This window comes from Periplaneta americana, chromosome 10, assembly GCF_040183065.1.
Source record: "Periplaneta americana isolate PAMFEO1 chromosome 10, P.americana_PAMFEO1_priV1, whole genome shotgun sequence".
Lineage (NCBI taxonomy): Eukaryota > Metazoa > Arthropoda > Insecta > Blattodea > Blattidae > Periplaneta > Periplaneta americana.
The window spans coordinates 28,394,596-28,404,699 of NC_091126.1; positions in this window are offsets into that span (position 1 = coordinate 28,394,596).

The following is a 10,104-nucleotide window of genomic DNA, read 5'->3' on the forward strand; positions in this document are numbered from 1 at the left end:
TTTGTAATGGCAGTTTTTTTTAACTTGTTTATAATTGAGAGTGTCGAGACACTATAGTAATATGTTACACTTATATCTTCCTGAAATGGATTTAAAACATTAAAAATATTGTCTAAATCTGATTTTGTGTACTTACTTTCACCGTATTACTTACATGGTGTCGTATTGCTTTAATGCAGTATTAGGCCTATGTGTAGGCAGTAATACTACCTAAGCATATTTTTAGTATATACAAAATAATTTTTATATGAATGCATGCATAACTGATGACAGCACCTCTTTGCCTCAGAGGTTACTTTCATAATTTTCCAGTGACTCTCCTTTGACTACAAATAAAAAAATATGTACCTACATAATGATTTATTTTCAAACCTCTGACGTGTTCAAATTGCCGATTAAAATACATACTGATAGTCTTCATTTAAAATATAGCCTACATTTCTCTACATTCATATCAGACTGTCGTTATTTTTATCGCCAGCTTGCATTGATGCATGTTTCTTAACGTAATTTAATTGAAGAATTCATTCATTTCTTTATTTGCCCACAGTTATAAAATATAGATGACATCGTTAAACATGGAACTTAATATATGTAAACAACTTTGTTTTAAGTGTTTATTTACCAGTTTGGTTTGTCTTATAAGTAGGCCTACTGATGTACTATTCGATAGTAGCAAATTAGATTAATTAGGTACTTTTGTGTTTATTTCAATTTTAGGATATCCTTACGCATATTTTTTGTGTTTTAGGTAGAAGCACAGTCTAGTATATACAGTCGCTAAGCTCAATACGTAGTAAATATACAAGCATTAGATAGTTGCTCACCACTAGGATCGCTAATATCGCCTCATTACAGGCAATGCAAAATAGTACCGTCACAGTCTATTGTTTCTAGCACCCTCAAAACTCAAGCTTCGTGACTGTATATAGTAGACTGTGGTAGAAGGTTGTAGAATATACCTCCATTATTTTGATCTCCTTTTTGTTTATTTCAGTGTGCTTAGGAAATTTTTATCTTTATTCCAATAATATGTTTGTGTGCATTTGAGTTTGTCACTGCTTCCTTAGTAATCGGTAAGAATTTAATACATCCATATATGTAGGCTACATAGAGGGAAATGTTAAGATATTTAGATCGCTGAAACGGTTTTTCCATGAAACATATTTATGAATTTTGGGAATTATTGTTATAGCTAAAGTTATTTCATAGTTTTGATGTGAGCCAATAGTGGCGAAATTGGCTTGCTTTACTTTAAGTTCATTACTTGCTAAACTTGCTTTAATATGTAAATATTTTTGTGAAGTTTCATACATATTTTCTCAATCTGTGTTTCCTAACTGAGAATTGTCATTGTTAAGTCCTGTAAAATTTTTAATAAGAACTTCTGATATTTCTTCACTTTGTATTTTAATTGTTAAATTTTCACTGCTTATGTCTTTTGACTGGAATTGCATTCACATTGTCTTTTTACATTTAAAACAATGCTAAGCCTATGAAATATTTATGAACTTCTTTAATAAGGTTTTTATTATTCTATTTGCTTCATTTACTTTTACCTGTAATAGTGGTATGCCGATGTTTATGACCAGGTTAAAGAGTAAGGTTTAGCTAAGTGACAGATTTACTTCATTCTGTTTAAGAGAGTATGTAAACTTTTCGCTAGTATAAATTTAGTGATATTGAAATTTGTTTTCTACCTATCCTGAATTAATTTTGTGCTGAAATTTGGTATAGTGATTAGATGGTACATCTAGATTAATAAACAATTCTTAGAATCCAAGAAACTTTTATTGTTAAGGGTATTTAATTTTTTTTTTAATTTGGTGGTGCAATTTGTGCAGGGAAAATTGGTTGCTCTTATATCTTGTACAATGTTTTTGAATATTTCTAATACTTTTCTTCTGTTTTATTCATAATGAGTAGGTTAATAAATCCTTCCCTCATCAGTTGAATATATAACTAAGAAATATAGGATCACCAAAATCAAAACCCTTAAAAGGTTTCATGGAAAATTTTGGTTTCAATTTTCATACAAGGTTTAATACCGGTGCACCACTATGCACTATTTTCAGTCTTGTCTTTTTTACACAAAGAATTATTTATGAAAAACAAAACTTGAAATGATAAAAGAGTGCTAGAGGCAGGATTTGTTCTCCAGTATTAAATACATTTGCGCAAAAAAATTATAAATTCATCTAAAATAACGTGGAAGTTATGAGGGAAAAGGATTTGGAAAATTTAGTTTACGGGAAATGAGCAACAGACTTACCAAAGATGAGAAGTTCTGTCCATATTTAAAAGGCCAAAACAATTTATATGATCTCACATTTAGGTTATAACTCTAAAAGTATTATTATTATTATTATTATTATTATTATTATTATCATCATCATCATCATCATCATTATTATTATTATTAATTATTATTAATTCTATACTTTACTTTGGTTCGATCTAAACTTGAATATGCATCTGTAGCCTGGAATTCCATTACTTCAACTGATTCGGTTAAATTGGAAAATATTCAAACAAAATTTATTTCCTTATGTGCTTTTCGATTTATACCCAATTCCTCTGACTTTAACTATGAGATTACCTGTAAATATTTTAACTGTTGTAGCCTTTATTCTAGACGTCAAAACCTTGATTATCAATTTCTTTGCAAAGTTATCAAGGCTAATATTGATTGTGAGTGTATCATAAACAACATCAGCCTTCGTATTCCCACAAAAGGTTTCAGATTTCAAAAAAAAATTTATAACAGAAATTCAAAATCACTTTCTCCAGTCTGTAGATGCATAAAATATGCCAATTTGCATGGGCACAATTTAGATCCTTTTAAGGTATAGTTTCGTTTTGATTATTAGTATTTACTGTTCTTGCTATCAATTTTATTTATGTATGTTTTTTGTTTATTTAAGATATTATTTATTTGTTTTTGCACCTTTGTATCTATTGTGTATTGTGCTGAACTATAATTGGCCTCTGGCTGTTGTTCAGCACACAAATATTAATAATAAATAAATAAATAATTTGTTTAAAATTTCAGACCGCACCTATAAGAGACGGCAAGTTCAAGAATTGGCACAGGAAAGACTGCTCTTGGAAAAGACGAGCTAAATCATGCCTGCTGGTGTTTCGTGGCCGAAGTACATCAAATTCTTTTCTGCTGCGATGTTGTCCATGATGCTGGGAGCTCAGGTTGTCCATATATACTACAGACCCCTGCAAAATTTGGAATATCTTGTGGAACAAGAAGTGGAGAGGCTGAAGAAAGAAAAATTAAAACCATAGTACCCAATTATGCAGAGTAATAGTGGTGTTGTGTTAGAACTTGACAATTGGCTGATAGTTATTGAACTTGTAACAAATTAGTGGCAAACAATAATAATAATAATAATAATAATAATAATAATAATAATAATAATAATAATAATTGGAACAAGTGCATGTTAACAAGTTTGTGAAGACTACCTGAGTGTTTAATAATGTTTAAAATGTCTTTCATTTTTAAGTTGTATATTATTATCTTGTTATATCATAAATTATGACATACTTTACAATTTTTTCTGGAAAAATTACTTGTACATAATAAAATATATTACACTTCGCAATTACTCTTAAACTCTGCAAATACCATCTACATATTAAATGATTTTATGAACAACCGTTAAAAGGAACACCAAAAACTGAAATAATAAAAATTCAGTCACTCAATAATGTTACTGCCAATCAATAAATTAAGTCGAAAACTCAATTACGGGCCATGGATTTCGTCAAAATTCAGTACATAATGGTTGACCTACAATAATACAATTGCAAACACATTAAAAGGTTATATTGACAGTAGATACTGAAAAATTTATAAATACTATCAAAAGATTCATAATTAACCAGCTTTGAATCTCTGAAAAGTTACATGGTTGGCTGCCTGGAGTAATTTATTATGTAACTCAATAGCCGTAGAATATAACCACAGTCTAGTATATATACAGTCACGAAGGTTGAGTTGTGAGGGTGCTAGGAACAATAGACTGTGCCGGTACTATTTCACATTGGCTGTAATGAGGCGATATTAGCGATTCTAGTGGTTAGCAACTATTTACGGATGCATATTTACTACGTACTGAGCTTCGTGACTGTATATACTAGACTGTGATATAACAATCTCTTAGTTTTTGATAATCTCCCCTAGGTGGTATGAGTAAGTAATTTTACCTCGTTGTAGGATTACCATAAGAAATTCTATAGGAGGACATGGAATCTAAAATAATAGGATATTGCTGAAAAGAAAGAGAGCATTTTAGAAATTGGCCTGCACAAAATTGAAGATAATAATGGATCACCTTAATCAGCTTTCTCACTAGTTGCTGGATCAGTATTACATCTGTACTTATTGCTGGAACCCACTCTGCAGAAGAGTCTGGAGAGATGAACTTCTATCTTGTAACAAGTATGAAACTGTTCACAGGACATGTTCTTGAAATCATATTTCACCATGATATCAATGCTGAAACTGATCAGGAAAAGAAAAAAAATTGGGTAGGTCACTGGCTGAGAAGAAACTGCCTACTGAAGGATGCACTGGAAGGAATGGTAAATGGGAGAAGAGTTCAGGGCAGAAATCAAATAATAGACGACATTAAGATATATGGATCATATGCAGAGATTTTGAGGAAGGCAGAAAATAGGAAAGACTGGAGAATGCTGGGTTTGCAGAGTCCTTAAGTAGAACACTATGAATGACTGATGATATCTCTGACTGTCTCTGTAGAATGCTATTTCTTTTAGTCCATTGGGCAGATATTAGGAAAATATCCTCTCAACACTTCCATTGTAACTTGGGATAGAGAAATAGAATTGACATAATTTTAGAAGTTCTGAGAAAACTTCAATAGTCATAGAACTATTAAAACTGAATTTGCACCATTGTTTATTGAAAGTTATTCAAAAAGTGATTAAAGTGATTCAAAATTGACTTGATTGGCATATCTTTGTGCATGACAGAATTGATCGAATAGCTTAGAATCATCAATAGAGACATTTTTAGAATGTAAGAATTTATTGCATGTCAATAGATAATCAATTTTTTTTATGTCTTTGAGCGCCAACTATTGAAATCAGTTAAATTCTTCCATCTGTTAACATTTCTTGAGATATCCTATGGAAATTTCATAGAAATTAATTACATTTTCATGAAAATGTTTACATTCTGTACAGAATCCATTTTCAGAAATTTTACTTTCAGTAGCAAGAACTGATTTTTCAGCTTATCATGCAAACAAACGAGAACTGACATGAGCAAGTCAGACTCCCACAATAGAATTATTTTCCCTTTCAACAGTTGAGATTTTAGAGTAGAAGACATACATTATTGAGTGAAGAAACCAAAGACACAGTTCTGAGAACTTATTTATAAAACTTTATCATCACTTGCACAGACAGAAACTATGATTTCACAGCTGGGAACATTCTAATTAGCCTTTCTAGGGCAGCAAATAAACTTAACCAATTGAAGGGATGAGAATGGGATAGTCCAAAGCCACACTTTTAACAAAAATGTTTTTTTTTTTGTGCGAGTTTATTTCTTACACATATGGAAGATACTATTAAAATGTTTAAAAAAAAAATTACTCAACAAAATTTATTAGTGTAAATATAAGCCAAACAAATTATGATACTGCATCTAATAACATTGGAATCTAAACCTTTAACACGTTCTCTTGTAAAATTTTGTCTGTGTGGTTTAGGGCTATATCATTCTTCGATTTTCAGTCACATAGATCACAATGGCAGTTTGTGAGCACGTCTCAGATATGACTTCCCAGAACAATTATGAAATTCTGAGAAATCCCATTCGAGTCATGGCCAGCATTGCTGTCAGAAGAAATATTGCTGACAATTTCCATATCTGTCCTTCTTTCAATGCAATAGACGCAGATACTGTATCTTGTTGTTTTTTTGAGAAGTATGAAGCTCCTGAATCCATTCATTCATACATTCATTCATTTATTTTATTCCATATGTCTTACATGAGCAATGAAGCTTTAAGATGTGGAACAAGTCAAAATTTTATTATATATTACAATTACAATTTTTACAGTTTTACAATTTAGTGATTTTCTACAATTTTTACAATTTTGTGCAATTTTTTACAATATTTTGGCGAGATGCAGTGAGATGAGATGAGGTCCAAGGATTTGCCAAAATATTACCCGGCATTTGCCTTTTGGATGTGGAAACCTCGGAAAAACCCAACCAGGTAATCAAATCAAAGGGGTTGATGCTGAGGACTCGCCATATACCATCCGGCTTCAGTCCCACGGCTGTGGAAAACCTCGGAGGAAACCAAAGACCAAAGGGGGATCCAACCCAAGCCCGAACACAGCTCCGGATCAGCAGCCCAGCAAGTCTTCCGACTGAGCTACATCGATGGCTCTACTAAAAGTATACAATACATAGCCAATCAGATTATTAAATTTACAAACGCAAACGATCATTCATAAGTTGAGCTATATGTATAATACAAAACAAGTAAGTTAATTAAATTCAAGGCATAAACAACTCAACCAGTTGTGATACACAGAAATTGATAATACATATCATGCAAACTACTTCAAATTACAAACACAAACAATTTATCAACAGAGCTACACAGATTACTATTCAATTTAAAGCATATACAATTCATCCATATATCAGCAATACAGGCAAAAATCATTCAGGAAATAGAAGTGTGTAGAAAATTTTGACGACACAAGGTAAAATACTGTACATCATACTGAAGTACATTCTTTCTCATGTGGGTCTATTTGGTATTGAAGAAGCAGACTTCTTAGCTAAACAAGGTTCTACATCATCAGTCCATTTTCCATGGATCCAGTCATCTGCAGGTATTACAGGTGCTCCTTTTTTGAAGCTACATCCTCTCCACACAGAGAGCACCCTGTTCCTCTCTTCCTTTGAAAGTGTTAATCTAAACCAGTGGTCGTCAGTACTCGCTGAAATGGGTAAAGGGTAAGCGGAGCAACATGATTTCCCCCATCGTGCAACAGGAAGAGGTAGAGAGCATACCTGCCAGCAGCCACGAATGCACGCTGGTGCTGTAAGAGACCCGCTGGTAAGAGACGCTAGCCCGAGAGTGCATTGAGTTGACGACCGCTGATCTAAGCAGTCATAACCTGTTTCCAAAGTGAAAAGTGCTACCACCGTTCTTCGTGATCATGCATATGAAATTATGGTATATCCACTGCCAGCTGGATCGCATCCTATGGCTGCTTACACTGCCTGCTCAAGTAACACTTATGTGAGAGTAGCCACTATGTGGTAGGTATTGCACACCACTATTAGGGATAATGTTAATAGCTGTGTGCACTATCTGCCACCTAGCAGCAAAATAACTTTGAGCAGGCAGTTTACACAGCCATAGGATGTGATCCAGCAGGCAATGGGTATATCTTAAGCTACACATGCCCCCTTTCTCCACCAGATGTCGCTAAATTAGCAACAGACAACAAAATCCTTTCCAAAGAAATTGTGAAGGTAAAAAAAAAAGTTTCTCATTCGGATGTACAGGCAGGGACCACTTTAAAATTAAATAAATTTTTAGTAAAAGAATTCATGGGCCTTTATTTGAAAACAAACTGGACATTATTTATTTATTTATTTGTTTATTTAACCTGGTAGAGATAAGGCCATCAGGCCTTCTCGTCCCATCTACTAGGGGATTACAACTACAATATTAAGAATGCAATTACAATTAATATTAAATTTACAAATACAATAAAAATCAAAGCACTAAAAGATTAACTGATTAATAAAAGCTAGACAGTTTATTGTAAAAGTTAAGAAGAGAAAAGCATTTCTTTTATTGATTAGGTAAAAATTAAACATACTCTATGCAGTAAGAAAATGCTTAATAAGCTTGCTTTTGAACGCTACTAAATTCCGACAGTCTCTGATGTCACTGGGTAGGGTAGTCCACAAGCGCGAGAGCGAGATTATGTATGATGATGAATACGATGATGTCTTATGTGTTGGTATGGCTAGTATGCAGCTATTTTGCGTGCGTGTGAAGAGATTATGATATGATGACAGGTAACTGAAACGGGAGGCAAGGTAGGTAGGTGTAGAAGTGTGAAGGACTTGGAAAAGGAGAACAAGAGAATGAAAATTTCTACGTTCTAATGGCATTCACCTAGAAGAATTATTAGATTTTCTCCATAATTTTTTTGTGTACAATATAATGGCAAATGAGACAGTCATGTTAGTATTGACTGACAAACTTTTCATAAAGAGAAATCATAAATAACAAAATTATTCCTACTTTTCGTTGAATCCCAAGCCCCTATGTGCTCAACCACATCAGCAAGAGGTGGACAGTCACTTCTGAAGAAGATTGCTGCTGTATTTTGAGAAGATTCGTTGCAGATATTATAGCCACTACAGAAATATTTTAAATGCATGTATGTATTTATTAACACTACAATTGGGTACACACCCAGTGATATATAATTATATTAATAAATTTTGCAATAATTACAGCAATAAAAAAATAAAATAAAGTAAATTTAATTATAACTATAAATAAATGCAGTAAACCTAGGACTATAAATAAAAACTACGCTCTAATAATGCCTATTATAAGCAAAAGTAAACCTAACTATTATCAACTTAAGTAATTGCATATCACATGCTAGAATGTTTCACAGATAATTCACTCACCAAGTACTACAGGGAGCATGCATGCATCTTCAAACAGAGCGCTCTGGTGGGGTTTCGATGCAAAACTCTGGTACGTATAGTGAATGCTATGCTAGTTAGGGCGGTACGGCTTCTTTCTTTCAAGTGTAACATCATATCATGTACATTATGATATTTTTCTTCATCTTACGATGTTTGGTGACGTATACACGTCCGTTGATGTGACATATTAATGAATTTAAATACTATTATAGTCACAATCATGCCATGGAGGTTGTGAAATTTTTCTTTCATACCATGGCATGATTGTAACTATAATAGTATTTAAATTCATCATTATGATATTGTGTTTGTGTAATGGAAGTTACAATTAAAAATGGGTTTGCATATATTGACTACACAGATAGCCACAAGTCAATAGCGGAGAAAGCACAGAAATTAAAAGAGAGTGGCCCTGAAATAATATTCTTCATTAACAGGATTGGAACGTCTTTCATTGGGTAATAATACACAAGACACAGACTTGGCTTTGTGCTACTCCTGATGGGTTGGTTCTATGGAGCATTTCTCAGGTTTTGGAAATAATGTGTCCCATTTCTTGCAAAGACAGACCTACTATTGAACTTTCCAGTACCGGTACCATAAATATTAAGTACTTACAAAGGGATTAGATGGTATCGGTACTTTGACACTGAAAAATAGCCATATCTATGCTAGTGTCAGATAATATTATTTATTGTATGACACAGAACTTAAGAAGCTGGATTTGTTGTTTATTATACTGTATTTATTAACATTCCATGGTATTCGTACATTGCTTCACAGCTAGAATATGGAACAAGTCAAAAAAACTTAATACTACTATAAAGTCTTAATTTATAGTCACAGTCTAGTTGAAATATATACAGAATAGGTTTACAATATAGTCTACTAGTACAACACAAAGTTTTAGTATCAATTTCATGAAGCGTTGTTGAATGTCAAATTCACCTACAGAGTAGAAGGCATGAGAAATTAAGTACTTCTTTAATTTGGCCCTAAAGAATCTTATGTTTGAGTTTCATATTTTATATCCATAGGGAAGCCATTACAAATTTTTACTGCCATATAACACACTCTTTTTTATAGCACGATAGACTTGCCGATGGAGTATTAAAGTCATTTTTTGACACGTATTTATGCTATGAACTGTTGAATTTGTTACAAAATTTTCACGATTACATACGAGGAAGAGTATTAATGAAAAAATATACTGACAAGCCATGGGCATTATTTGTAGTTTTCTGAAAATAGTCCTACACAATTCCCTAGATTTGGTACCTACTATTATTCTAACTACTCTTTTTTATAGTACGAATATATTGTTACTATCTGTGAAATTTCCCAACAATATTATTC